The following is a 12,896-nucleotide window of genomic DNA, read 5'->3' as shown; positions in this document are numbered from 1 at the left end:
TTACATCTCGTAAGTCTGTACCAAATCTCATTGCAATCTTACCCCTGGACTTTCAGCACCATGAGGTCCTTCTGCAGCCTTTCAGAGGTTTTACCACTCCGAACAGCGAGTCAATACCATGAGCTAATTTGTTGCATCACCACCTCTCCCTTCCTGCCCCCGCTGAGTGGCACGGACTCTAGACCAGCTCCTGGGGGACGAGCTGAGCCTCCTCTCATTGAGCAGACCTTGCAACCAGCCCTGCTCTGAGGAGGGCTGTACTAAGCAGACCTCCACCACGGCTCAGCGATGCCTTGAAACAACCCCAGAAGCCTCGTGAGGCACAGCTTCTCCTCCTCAAAGGCCCAGTCTGTTGTCGGTGTATCACACTTGTACCTCCTGCTCACTAATCCCGTTCACCAAACCCTGGCAAACAAATAACAACAAAAAAAAAAAGGCAAAAAAAACACAAAAACAACCACACGTAAGTTCCCAGTCTCCCCATAAACCTTGAAAAACTGGCGTCTGATTTGTCACCTCCTATTCCTGGAGCACCAAGGCCAAGTCTAAGCCACAAGTTACACAAGAGGCGATGTATCAGCAATTTTCATCGTCTAAGTTCTTCCAAAAGTTTTGAACAAGGATTGCCTCCTCCCATCTGTTTTATCCCTCACCTCAGTTTGCTCTGATACCCTCTCTTACAGACACGTCAGTTTGAGAGAAATCCTCAAACAGGCTCACTCCTGCTTAAAAGGGGAAAAAAAACCTCTAGCAAGGGAATGTTCCTAAACTCTTCCTTAGTGAAACAAGACTCAAATAACTTGTTTCACTCTTCTGTTATGACTTTATCTTCCTTGGGCACTCTTTCTACACTTGGATCATTTATCAGCAGGCTTCCTGCTTTTGATGTACTTCAAAGGGGATTTATTGTTTGTTTTCATGCTTTTAGCAACTTGTTCCGTGACTCTTTTTGGCCTACCTTATTGTGTTTAACGCAGATTTTATGTTCTTTTCCATCTTTCTCGTTTGAAGGCAAAGCATTAGCTTGTTGAAAGATGCCTTTTTACTTCAGCTGATCTCCTTCACTTTGCTTTTCAGCCTGTTCAGCTTTTTTGGCATTTCTGACAGATGCCATGCAATTGCTCTGAGCCCCTATTACAACGCCTTTGAAGCATTACATGCCACCTGCACGTATTTTACACTTCTGACTGCTTCTCACCATTTTACTCATTTTTTTCCCCTCCTCTTATGAAGATTTTCTCTGGAAAATTAACCACCACCACAATAGCCCCTGGCTTTATTCCTCCTGAAATGACACTGAATCTCAGCACATTAGGATCACTGTCACATCAGAGCATTTTTAACGTAAAATCACAAACTTAATTCCTGCTGGCTAGGACCTTGCCCAGAGCTGCCACCCGCAGAGTACCCTGACAAGCTACACCCAGAAAACACCCTAAAAACTTAGGACCTGGGCAAGTTTCATGTTGGAACGTGACAACTGGCATGGGGGCAACCGAAGCCTTCCATTACCTTTGTATTTCCTACTTTTGCATCCTCTCTGATCTCCCTTGACGTCTGACAGTCGCTGTCGACACCTTGGTTGGGCAGGCAGTCACACAGCCCTAATCTATGCTCTTCCTATTTGGGCCTGGAGCACCGGTTCATGAGATCCTGTGTTACTTCCTGAAACAGTTACAGGCTTTAACAAAAAGCATCCCGCTCCATGCACGTGGCAGCTACTCGGTCCTCCTCACGCCATCTGTAGTCTGTCACCACACTCTCTGAGCTCCTGCAAAGTTTCTGGTACTCCGAGTATTGTACCATGGAGATGTTTCGGCAGGGGTCTTTATTAAGACAATAGGCAGTATTTATATTATATAATATTTAATATGCAACGTTTATGTAATTTTAATAACATTTTTAAATAGGGATGATCCTCTCCAAGATAGGATGTGTCCCAGCAAACCATGTTCTTCGCCTGTAGGTCTTTCCTATAGGTTTAAAGCTTTGATTTAAAACTTATTTATATGTAATATGTATAAAACAATGTAAGTTTATGTTTTAAATTAAAGTATACATAGCCTGGTGGAAAATTTATTTAGATAAAGACCTTTTTTTTTTTTTTAATGTAGATTTGTTCTACTCCAAATATATTTCCTCTTGAATCTTAGCCCCTTTCTTCTGCATCACTTTCTCTCCTGTGCATTAAGACTCTACCTCTCTCCAACGCCACCTGGTCCCACCACAGAGCTGGAGGCCTCCATGCGATGTAGATTTGGGTCTCTACCCCACAACAGCTCTATTTCACTTCTCAAGCCTCTTATCTGCCTCTCCCCATGCAGCATGGCCTGTGACGTGCAGCCTTTCCCAAGGCCCGGCCTGCCACCTTCTGATAGAGACACTGCGCGGGGAGGAACGTCAAACGTGACGGCTGACCACCCTGACAGCCGTGCCTGCCAGCTGGGATCCCCGTTTTGTTTTGTTTCGTGACTGTTTTGCTACCTGCCTGTGCTGTGTGGCACCATCACCTCACAGGGCTCCGTGCTCCCACACCAACCACGCCACATTTCTGACAGCCAAAAGGGCCCACGGCGTGCAGGGGGCACTCGGGGTAATTCCCCCGCGGGGCATCACCAGCGTGGGACAGAGGAGCCCCAGAAGAGGCCAGTGGCACGGAAAGATTGTGATTCAGACAGCAACCATCTGCCCCACAGATCAATCGTGCTAGTTTTACAATTATGTCACCATTTCCGTATTAGGGAGAATGTAAATTTCTGCTGCCACATCCAGCTCCCTTTTTATGGTGCTAACAAGGGCACCCTGCAAAGGACACCGCATGCAAATCCGCGCGGGGTCCGCGACTATAAATCGGGGTGCTTCATCTCGGGAAAGGGAGGTCCCAGCCCACGCCGCCCCTGCGTCCAGGAGGCTGGGCAGCACCTGACAGCCACCCGATAACCCTGAGCAGGCTGCCTGCTTCACGGGAGCCATGAGTGCAAACACAGGAGCCCTGCGGAGCGGCTCCCTCGCTGCTCACAGGGCTGCGGGCAGTGCCGTGAAGCCGGGCTGGGCGCTGCAGCCCTCGGCTCTGCCCCCACCACTCCCCCCCTGCCGGGGACGGAGCCACCCCGAGCCCGGGGTCGCGGCGGGGCCCTCCGGGGGCCGGGTGCCGGTGCCTGCGCGCTGCCGGAGGCCGCAGGGGCGGAGGCGCCGCCCGGCGCTGCGCGGCGCGGGGCGGGGGGAGGCGGAGGCGCGGCCGCCGCTTGTGTAACGCGCGGGCCCGCCGGGAGGGGCCGGGGCCGGGGCCGGGGCCGGGGCCGGGGCCGGGGCAGCGCCAGCGCCCCCCGCCCGCCCGCTGCAGGCCCGCACCGCGGCCCCCCGAGCCCCGCAACAAGTGCCTGGGTTTTATGCACCCCCCCCCCCCCCAAATAAAACAAGCACACGCACACCCCACGGCAGCGCGGCCCGTGCCCCGCCGCCGCGGCCTCCCCCCCCCCCCCCTTCGTCCTCCTCCTTCCTCCTCCTCCTCCTCCTCCTCCCGCAGCGCCCCCCCCCGCCCCGCACCCAGCCCCGCGGCGATCCGGGAGCGCGGCGGTACCGGCGCTGTGCGGGCAGCGGCCCCGGCCCCGGCCCCGTCGCCGTCGCCGTCCCCGTCCCTTCGCGGCGCGGCTCCCGCAAGGTTACCGCCGGTTGCCAGGGGACGCGGGCTGGAAATGCAAACAGGCGCTGAATAATCGCGGGAGCAAAACTAAAAGTGCCTCCCTCCTCCTCCTCCTCCTCCTCCTCCTCCTCCTCCGCCCGGGCGCCGAGCAGGGCCAGATCGAAAGCAAAACAAGGAGAGGAAGCGGCCAGCAGCCGGCGCTTGGAAATCCCCCCGCCTCCTTCCCTCCCTCCCTCCCCGCCGGGCCGGGCCGGGGCGGCCGCGCAGGCGGCGGGGGCAGGGCTCGGGGCAGGGCTCAGCGCCGGGCCCGGGGCTGGGCTCGGCCCCACAGCCCGGCACGGCCCCGACACCGGGCCCGGCGCGGCCCCGCTGCCAGCACGGGCGGCCCTCGGCTCCCGCAGCCCCGCAGCGGGCCCCCGGGGGGCGGCCGGAGCTTTGCAGAGCCGCCCCCGGTGGTGGTGGCTGGGGGCAGGCTGAGGGGCTGCAGGGTGTCACAGCGGCCCAGGGGAGGGGGCTGGTATCGCTGGCTGCCTCCCCAGTGATGGAGGGAAGGCCCCGTGGGTTAGGGACACTGGGAGACAGGAGATCTGGTCCCACAGAATTACAGTATGCAAACATTGCCCTCATGCATTCATACCTACACGTGTCCTCTGCACACTTACCCAGGTGAACAAGCGGTGCACACGCGTGTGGATGCATGCCGAGACACCTCCATTTGCTCACACCCTGCTCCAGTGGGGTGGCAAAAGGAGATGGAGGTGTTCCCTGGGCGCGCAGGTGCCCCAAGGACCCGCAGCCCTGGCCACACACAGGAGCCTGAGGTGTCTGCCCTTGTAGGCGATGAGCCCTCCTCGCCGGGGTGTGATCTCTTCACACTGAGGAGAAGGCAATCACAGGAGCATTTAGGCTGTCAGGAATCCACCACCTCCTGAAAACCACCAGGGCCTCACAGGAGGTCGTGGACCACTTGTACATATGTGACAGGAAAGGGCAAGAGAGAGGTTTAGGGAGCATGGTTTAGAGTGCTAGGCAGGATGTTTTTTCTGCATCTCCTGCAGAAATACAGCAGGATGGGGAGGTCAGCACCGATGGGAAAGGGACAGGTCCCAGGAGGGATGAGAAGGAGCTGCAAGGAAGGAAGGGTTGGAGGCACGTGGCACTTTCAGGTACTTCCAGGAGAAAAGAGCCCAGGCAGGCTGACTTCCATGAAGCCCTCATGGGACTGCATGGCTGGCCTTCAAATTGAGAAGGTCACAGGGGAGTTTTAGACCAAGGAGATGGAAAGTAGACAGGTACTGAAGAGCGCTTGGGAGTGTGCATCCCAACTTTCATCCTGTTCTTTACCCAAGGACACTGGGTTTCCCCTGGCAGGGAAATCACAAGGATCCAGTGTCCCTGGGTAAAGAACAGGATGAAAGTTGGCAAGAGCCAAAGAGAGAGTGGTGGAAAACTGTCAGAAAAGATAGTGCCATATAAGCAAACTCAGGAGTGAGAAGGGGGCCCAGGGTGTCTAGCTTTAAATCAGCACATCGACAGAATGGGTATGCTTGGAGAGGAGATCAGGGGGATGCTGTAATAACAAAATACACTTGTGTAGGAGGATCAGGCTGGGCTGTGTCTGAAGGGAAGGGGGCTATACGCTCCAAAAGAAGCAGTCAGATCAGCTAACACTAGCAGTAAAAATAAATATTTTATAAGACTTAAGGTCTCCATAGGAAAATGGAAGGATTAAGATGGTAGTACCAGCTCCCTGAGACAGGTCAGGTTGGTGACCCAAAACTGCTGCAGAGCGGCTGGGAAACGTTAGGATGGAATGAGACCAGGAGCCCTTCCACACCCCAGCAGGCATGGCAGAAATGGCAAACAATCAGAGAACAGCAAAGGTAATTAACAATACAGAATGACCCAGACTGACTCAACAGACCAGGACTTTTTAGGCTGTAGAAATGAGCCAATGCAAAAAAGTCATGCGAGAGAAAATACACAGTCATGAATAGAGAAGAATGGGGATGGATTATTTGCTTTCTTTTCTAATATAAGAACTAGAGAGCATCAAGTGAAACTAGCAGGTGGCAGATTTAAAGCAAACATGAGGAGGTGGTTCCTCACACAGCAGGTAATTAAACGGTGGCACTTCCTGCTTCAAGGTGCCAAAAGTTCACAGGGAATCAAAAAAAGCACCCGAGCGCACTCAGAGAAGAAGAAAAAAAAAAAAAAAAAAAAAAAAGAGGTGCTTTAAATGTAAGGACACGGCCTTTGCATCAAGCTGTCCCCTAAGCAGCAGATTGCTAGAGGCTGGAAGCCGTTCTGTGGGTGCCTCGGTATGTCCGTGCCATGCTACGTGCTGTCATAGACGTGTGTCAGTCACAGCAGGATGGGTCTCCGAGCTAACTCATGTACTTCAGAGTCGTTGTTGCGGTCATACAGTTGTGTATCAACACCATATGCAAGCAGCAGTAGCCTTACGTGTCTTGGCAGACCTGTTGGCAAATCAGGGCTCTGCAAATGTATAGCAGCTGACAAAATGCTCTCTTGAAAACACGGGCTGTGTCTTAGGGACCAGAGGCTTATCTGCCATGTTACCCTGCCGACTTGCAAAAGGCTTCACAGGTTTACACCTGTGGCACACGCCAGTGTGGAAGGAATAACTTAATAAGACACAGTTTTGTTGCAACCACCTTGTTCTGAGGGTTACAAAAGGCCTAATTGTGAATGCCTGCAAATTGCTCAGGAGATGGGAGTTGCCCGGTGCCACTCACACAGCTCACTCTTCGCAAAGGGAACAGCAGCCCAGGCTGCTTTTTGCAGTGTTGTGGCTGTTGTCATTTCCAGTAATATACTTTTAATTCGTTTACAGAATGAGTGAGCTATGAAAGTCTGTAGTTTAGGTACTAGCATATACTGTGGGAAAAATGCTTACAATCTTATTAATAATTTAGTCTCACACTCTCACACTCGGAGGACTACTTATTCACAAAGTGGCAACGCTGTGAATGACACTAATTGTGTTCAGTCACAGAAAACACAAGTGGCTTACTGGAGAAAACAATAACCAAGCCATTTAGTAGAATTTGCAGCCCGCACTTTCCATTTCTTCCCACTGCCCTCAGCTGATCTAGATTGGGCTCATTCAAGGCATTAACAAAGACATTTCTCTCCACGTCTTCTGTGATGAGAAATTTACAGGATGTACTAGAAGTTAAATCTTCTGTTGTGATTCTGTGGTGATGTTGAAAGGTAATGGGAACGGACAGCTTCTGGTTTTTAAACATAGCTGTCAACAGTGACTCATTCCATGTGAAGAAAAAAAAAAAAAAGAGAGAGAGAGAGAGACTTACCATTCACAGCTTTGCTGTTTCAGTAAGAACTGACATCCTTAAAATCAGAAAATTTAACCATGAAGCATCAAAAATCCAGATCTTTTCCTCTGCAGAATTGCCAAAGTTTGCAGCTCACACTATTTAATCATCTTCCTTAGGGAATCAGCTGATTCCACTAGCATCCTGCCTTTCATTCACTAAAGATTAACTGTTCTGGCCTGGCCTTCATTTCTGTGAGAAAGCAGCAACAACAAAACCAACACAAAATTGAAAATGGGAATTCCTGAAGCTCCAGAAGGTAAACCAGCCTTTAAGAGGAGCTGGCTATAGCATCACTTCAGTTTTTCAGATCCATTGTCACATGGGCACTGTGACTTTCTATCACGAGCCCTGCAGGTGAACAGCTGAATTTTCTCATGGAGTTGGGTCCCAAGCTTATGTACTCATATTGTTCTGGTATATTAAAGTAGGAAAGCTCTGCAGCAGAAACCATGTTGGTAATTTGCAGTACAGGTGAGTGCTTAGCAAGAGAAGAAACTAGTTGCAAGTCTCCCATAATTCTTGCTTTAACACATCCATGCCTTCCTGAGTGCCCACACCCATTTTTCATCTTGATGCATGGGGAAATTTCTTAGCACTTTTAAGTTGTCCTGTGGAAAACATTCTGATGCTGATGTAATCTGTAATACAGATATTTTTAGATACTGCATAGCAATGCCATCTTACTTATAATAAAAGAAAGCCCAACAGATTTCTGATTATAGTTAAGAATTAAAAGTATTTGTATATTATAATAACACATAAAATCACTCCAAGTTTAATGAAAAAAAAAAAAAAAGCTGGCTAACTGTTTAACTGTTTAATAACTTATTGTAATGCTTTTATTCTCTGAGATCAGCTTTATTCATTGGGTGTTTTTTTCTTTATTTACTTGGTGTTTATACTGTCATAAATAAAAGGACTGTCTGGTCTTTGGTGTTTCTGCAGTGTTCTACAAGTGTTTATGACCGTGTTAAAATTAACAGAAAATAAAGTTTCACCAGGGACAGAAGGATGGAGCTGGCAGGGTGCTCCCTGGTTGATTTCGTTGCAGTCCCAGCCTTGGCATCAGAAGGGGGACAGGCCATCAGGAAGACTTTGGAAATCATTGCACAGCTCAGCATGCACCTGGAGAGACATCTGCTTTTCTTCTTGTGTTGCCCAACAACTGCATGAAAAAAGACTAACTTATTGAAGTGCCACCTGAGCACATACTCCAGTGTGGGCTTAAGTGTAAGGATATGAACAGTTCCTACCGGGCTCAGAGGGATTCCTCACATGCCTGAAGTTATGTGCACACACAAGAACATGGGTGGAGGAAAGTCTCTCCATTCACCCTCCCTGCCTTGATTTTGTCTGGATTCCTTAACTCAGCCTTTTTGTGGTCTTTCCTCATATTTTTTTTTTTTTATTATTATTATTATTTTTCATGCTCCCCTGGCTGCGGGGTGGCATGCAGCTTGCTCGGGATGCTTCCACAAGCTGGGATGTGGTCCCCTGCCTGTTTCTGGTGGGGCTCTGTCATTGCCATCTGAGGGGACAGACACCTGGCTTGAGCAGCCCCCAGGCAGCTACAGCAGGAACCCGCTGACAGCAGCAGTACCGTGTGCCAGCAACACCACCCCAGCACGATTCACAGCACAAAGAGAGGTTTTTAAGGCATTTCTGTACAAACTCATCCATGTGACGTCTTTGTCTTCAGCTAGGTTATGCTGGTGAGGAGACCTGCCCCGAGAGTCTTAGCAGGGTGTCTATATTACGGAGTGCTCCTCAGCTCTCGTATTTTTCAGCTGTGCTCATCTCCTGATTGCTAAGAAAGTAGATGATCAGAGCATTGTTTTGTTTTTATTGGTAATAATTACAGTCATAATTACAGAAGACCATTCCAAGATGGAAAAATCTTTTGCTATTTTAGGATTGCGCAAGTATGTTTCAGGGTGACTTCAGAACAGGAATGTCTGAATTATCTAAAGAAAGTGCTCTGAGTAAGATATTTTTAATCAACACTGTAAACACACAGTCTTCTCTAGCCAGCAGCGTGTGCAGTTCTCAAAGCGTGCCAATACTGCGTAAGAGAAAGAAGGAGAAAGGAAAAAAAATAGACCAATGTGAAAATAAAACTTTTCCATTGCAACACAATGCCTCTCACACTTTCTGTAACTGAGGTGCCCTCACTGAGGTGCTGCCTTATCTAGCCGTTAGGGGATTCTGTCTGAAAGAGCCAAAATAATGCCCCTTGACAGGTTTCACAAGATCGCAGGATGGCTGAGGCTGGCAGGGCCCTCTGGAGACCCTCTGCTCAGGCAGGGCCACCCAGAGCTGCTAGCCCAGGGCCACGTCCAGGTGGCTTTGGAAGATTTCCAAGGAGGGAGACCCCACAATTTGGGCAACCTGTGCCCATGCTCCATCACCTGCACAGCACCAAAGTGCTGCCTGGTGTTTAGACAGAAACTCCCATTCCAGCTTGTGCCCAGTTTTGTTCCTTTAACAGGGGCGAAGGGAGAAAACAGGGAGTTTTTTCTTTTTTACTCACTCATGTCTCTTGGCTCATAGAGCAAGTTTTAGGGAGGAAAGCAGTTCTTTAAAAACAGGTACAGCATCTTGACATTTCAGGGCTGAAGCGGAGCTTGGCAGAGAAAGCATGGACTGCAGCCAAGCTGCTTCAGTAGATCCTACCTGAAACTGGTCCCGCTCACCCCGTCTGTAGTAGCGCATTTCACCCAAGTGGAAGCTTTTGTGGCATTTTTCCCAGTGAAACCAAGGTAGAATAAAAGATAAGTGATGCATTGTCTGCTGGTTTGACAAAGCAGAACAAATTCTTTTCTTCCAGAAGATGATGAGATATTAAGAGCTATGCTTCACATCATGTGTAAACACAGGCTTTGATTTAATGGATTCAAAACTTATTTGTTATTAAAATCAGGCCAATTCTCTTTGTTGATGGGGAAGAGATTTTTTTTTTTCTCTTTTCGCTTTCTATTTGTAGTGGATTTTCATGTATAAGGAAGTCTTTCCTGGGGCACGCATCACAGAAGGGCTCACCAGACCTATTCCCTCACCAGCCTCACAGAGCAGCAGCATGGGCCGTCGCCCCACCAGCTCCTACCCCACCAGCACAGGGAGAAGACTTTCAAGTCTTTTTAGCTCATTTCTGGCCTCTGCCTGGTACAAGTGGGTGTCCAGGCTGTGTTAAAGGAGAAAGGGTGCCAGAAGGGTGCAACATGGAGCAGCATCCCAGCTCAGGGTGCCTCCTGATGGCAAGCCAGGCAGTGCTCCGTGCCCACAGCAGCCTCGGAGGCCACACACCTGTGGGGCTGCTTAAATACAGCTCAAGCCTTTCCTCCTTGGTGTGGTCCCCACACTGCAACACAGACTTGGTGATGGCTGAATGTGACCCTTAAATAAATAAATAAATAAATAAAGGATCCAATTATAAACATTTAATTTTAGGCTCTTCTACCTTAAGTAAAAATGGTCACTGAAAGTTACAGGGCCATTTCCAAGTGAGAACCCTCTTTGAAGCTTTGGCTATTTTGTCTTTTCTAGTCAGTGCTTAATGATCAATGGGAGAGTAGCGAGGCCTGCTGACTGGCTGTGCATCTCCAAAGCAGCAAGGCTGACCTCTGGAGAGCCTCCACATCCCGGACTGCCCGTCTTCCCCAGGCACAGGCAGATGCATCAGCTCCTGCATGCGCAGAAATAGCTGAAGCTGAGCTCCCCTCCTGCACCTTTGTTGCTAGCCTGCAGAGTCCAGTAAGATCGTCTTCTGAAACGCAGCAGCTGGCTCTGGTGAGCTGTTTCTGGAGTGCAGATCGCTGGTGACTCATCTCTCCTGAAGCCCATCATGCTGCACTTCTCCTTTGCCAAGTCATTTCTGTCGCTCTGACCGTTGCCCTGTTCTCAGGTTTGCTAAGCCGGCACAGCCAAGGAGGGACTCCTTCGGAGGAGGGATACAAGGGGCGAGCAGAAAACCAGTCTCAGAGGATGAACAAGACCCAACACCAACTTCAAACCACCTGTTCCCAGAATTTGCCATCACTGACAGGGTGGGCTTACAGGGAAAGCAGCCTGGGGAAGGCAGCAGTGAGCCAGCCGGTGAGGTGCTGAACTCCTCCTGTTGGTGTGCGAGAGCTCTCAGCCCCCCACGTAGGGTTGCTTTATCACTGGAAGAGAGAGAGGTTGTGGGAGGGGACGGAGGAGGAAAACTGTTGGCTATTAATAGCAAATATGAGTGGGAGCTTTGTTTTGAATGGGCCTATTTAATTAGCACCATGCAGCGCAGAAGTCAGGCTCGCGGTGTGCTTCACCTGCTGAGGAGTCTCGTCTTGGTCATTTTTACAGTGCCTGGCACAAATGTGCCCTGCTTTTTCAGGACCCCCGCTCTTGTGCAGTGCTGCAAATAGCAATATTGCTCTGTGCAGTGGTGCTCCAGTGTCACGTTATATTTGTCCATGTGTTTTCAGTACCTTAGAGAAACAAACAACAGCAACCAGAAAGCAGCTACTTCGGTCACATAAAACAAGGAGACAGCAAACAGGGGCAGGCTTGCTTCCTTAGCTCTGTAAGACATGGCACAGCAGCTGGAACCTGTGAACCCAGATAGACATCACTAGTAGAATAAATTAATGGGATTATTTTTGGGGAAAAAAAAAAAAAAAAAAAAAAAGCTCAGATGCTTGTGGTTATTATTTGCCTATTTGCACCTTGCTTTACATAATTGCATGTGGGGTGGGAAATCCTCCTTTTAATGAAAGAAGAAAGGAGCACTCCACAAGTATGCATGTTACTGCGCTGATAAGCAACAACCGGCCCTGAAGGTAAGTTTTAGTAGGCAGATATGAGAAGCAAAGGCAAGGGCGGACAGCTGCCAGTTCAAGACAGAGCTCCTCCTCTCCCATTAAGGTAGCTTTATGGGAATGCTGAGTCACCTGTTCCCTGCATAAAAGAGCTGGAGGAAAAGTAATTATGTATAATTTTCTTGCATTTCTTCTGCTCCCACACCACCATTTCGCTTTTGGAGCGGATCTGGCTGTGGAGTCAAGAGTTCTCTTTGCTGGAAAGCATTATAGCATTGTACCTTGGGCTAGATATGTAAAAGCCTGATAAGCAGGTGGTAATAATTCCCAGTCAGCTTCAAAGAAAGGGTAATGTGTCATTTCTTGGCGAGCAAACACTTAGCACACATAAAACAGTCATAAATAGTTTGTGGAATACTTGCAAATAACATTTACACAAAAGCTATTAGCAGCTATGCTGGTGAGGCTCCTGCAAGCTTCCTCTTCTCTTTCCGATCTGTATTTCAGGTTTTTATGAAGCTGTCCCTACTAACTGAGGACGTGACAAAGGCAAAAGAAGGCAGGTTGCTCAGAGCTGTCCCTCTTCCTTGTGTTATTGGTGGTGCTGGTGAAAGGCACCCTGCCGCCCTGTGAGCCCTGTGCGGAGCCCTTGTCCTTCTTCTCTGGCTTCCCACCAGCCCTCCGATGCTGCTGCTCATGTGCAAGGCTGCTGTTTGTTTTGCTAGCTTGAAGGAAAGGCCCAGAGGACAAAAGCCACAGAACTTGGAGGGCTTCCTGAGTGTCCATCATCACTGGGCTCCATTTAGCCTGGGACCATCTCCCTTGCTGTGTTTATTGCAAACAGCCACATGAACCATAGCAACACCAGAAATAGGCGAGCATCTTCGTCCGTCTACCCTTTCCCCACCTCTGCAAACCTGACCCAACTCTTTTCCTCTCTTTTTTTGGATATTTTCCCTGCCTCACCAGCAGCACGGAGGAGCTCTGTCGGTCTCTAATCACGTTAGCTCTGAGTTGCAGGTTTTCCATTTTCCTGCTAACACCCCCGAGGGATGTCAGCAGGCCTGTTGTGCTGGTGCTGCTCTGGCCGTGCCCGCC

General features: G+C 49.7%; 1 protein-coding gene across 3 annotated transcripts in view; it reads right to left on the bottom strand.

The window, feature by feature from the left end:
• Nucleotides 1-3,784, bottom strand: part of IRF2 (interferon regulatory factor 2) — a 40,667-nt gene extending 36,883 nt beyond the window's left edge. Inside the window, exon 1 of one of the 3 annotated variants that reach the window (XM_082758494.1) lies at nucleotides 3,667-3,784. The gene's annotated coding sequence lies outside the window, so the exon portion shown is untranslated. Of the gene's footprint in view, nucleotides 1-3,580 lie in introns of all 3 variants that reach the window. The other 2 variants (XM_082758498.1, XM_082758496.1) reach the window with 2 other exon arrangements.
• Between the last annotated feature and the right edge of the window lie 9,112 nt (nucleotides 3,785-12,896).

The sequence above is a fragment of the Aythya marila genome (genome assembly GCF_965140915.1).
Source record: "Aythya marila genome assembly, chromosome: 4".
NCBI classification, from domain to species: Eukaryota; Metazoa; Chordata; class Aves; order Anseriformes; family Anatidae; genus Aythya; species Aythya marila.
The sequence above is the reverse complement of the archived record's forward strand: the minus strand, read 5'-3'. Positions and strand labels throughout refer to the sequence as shown.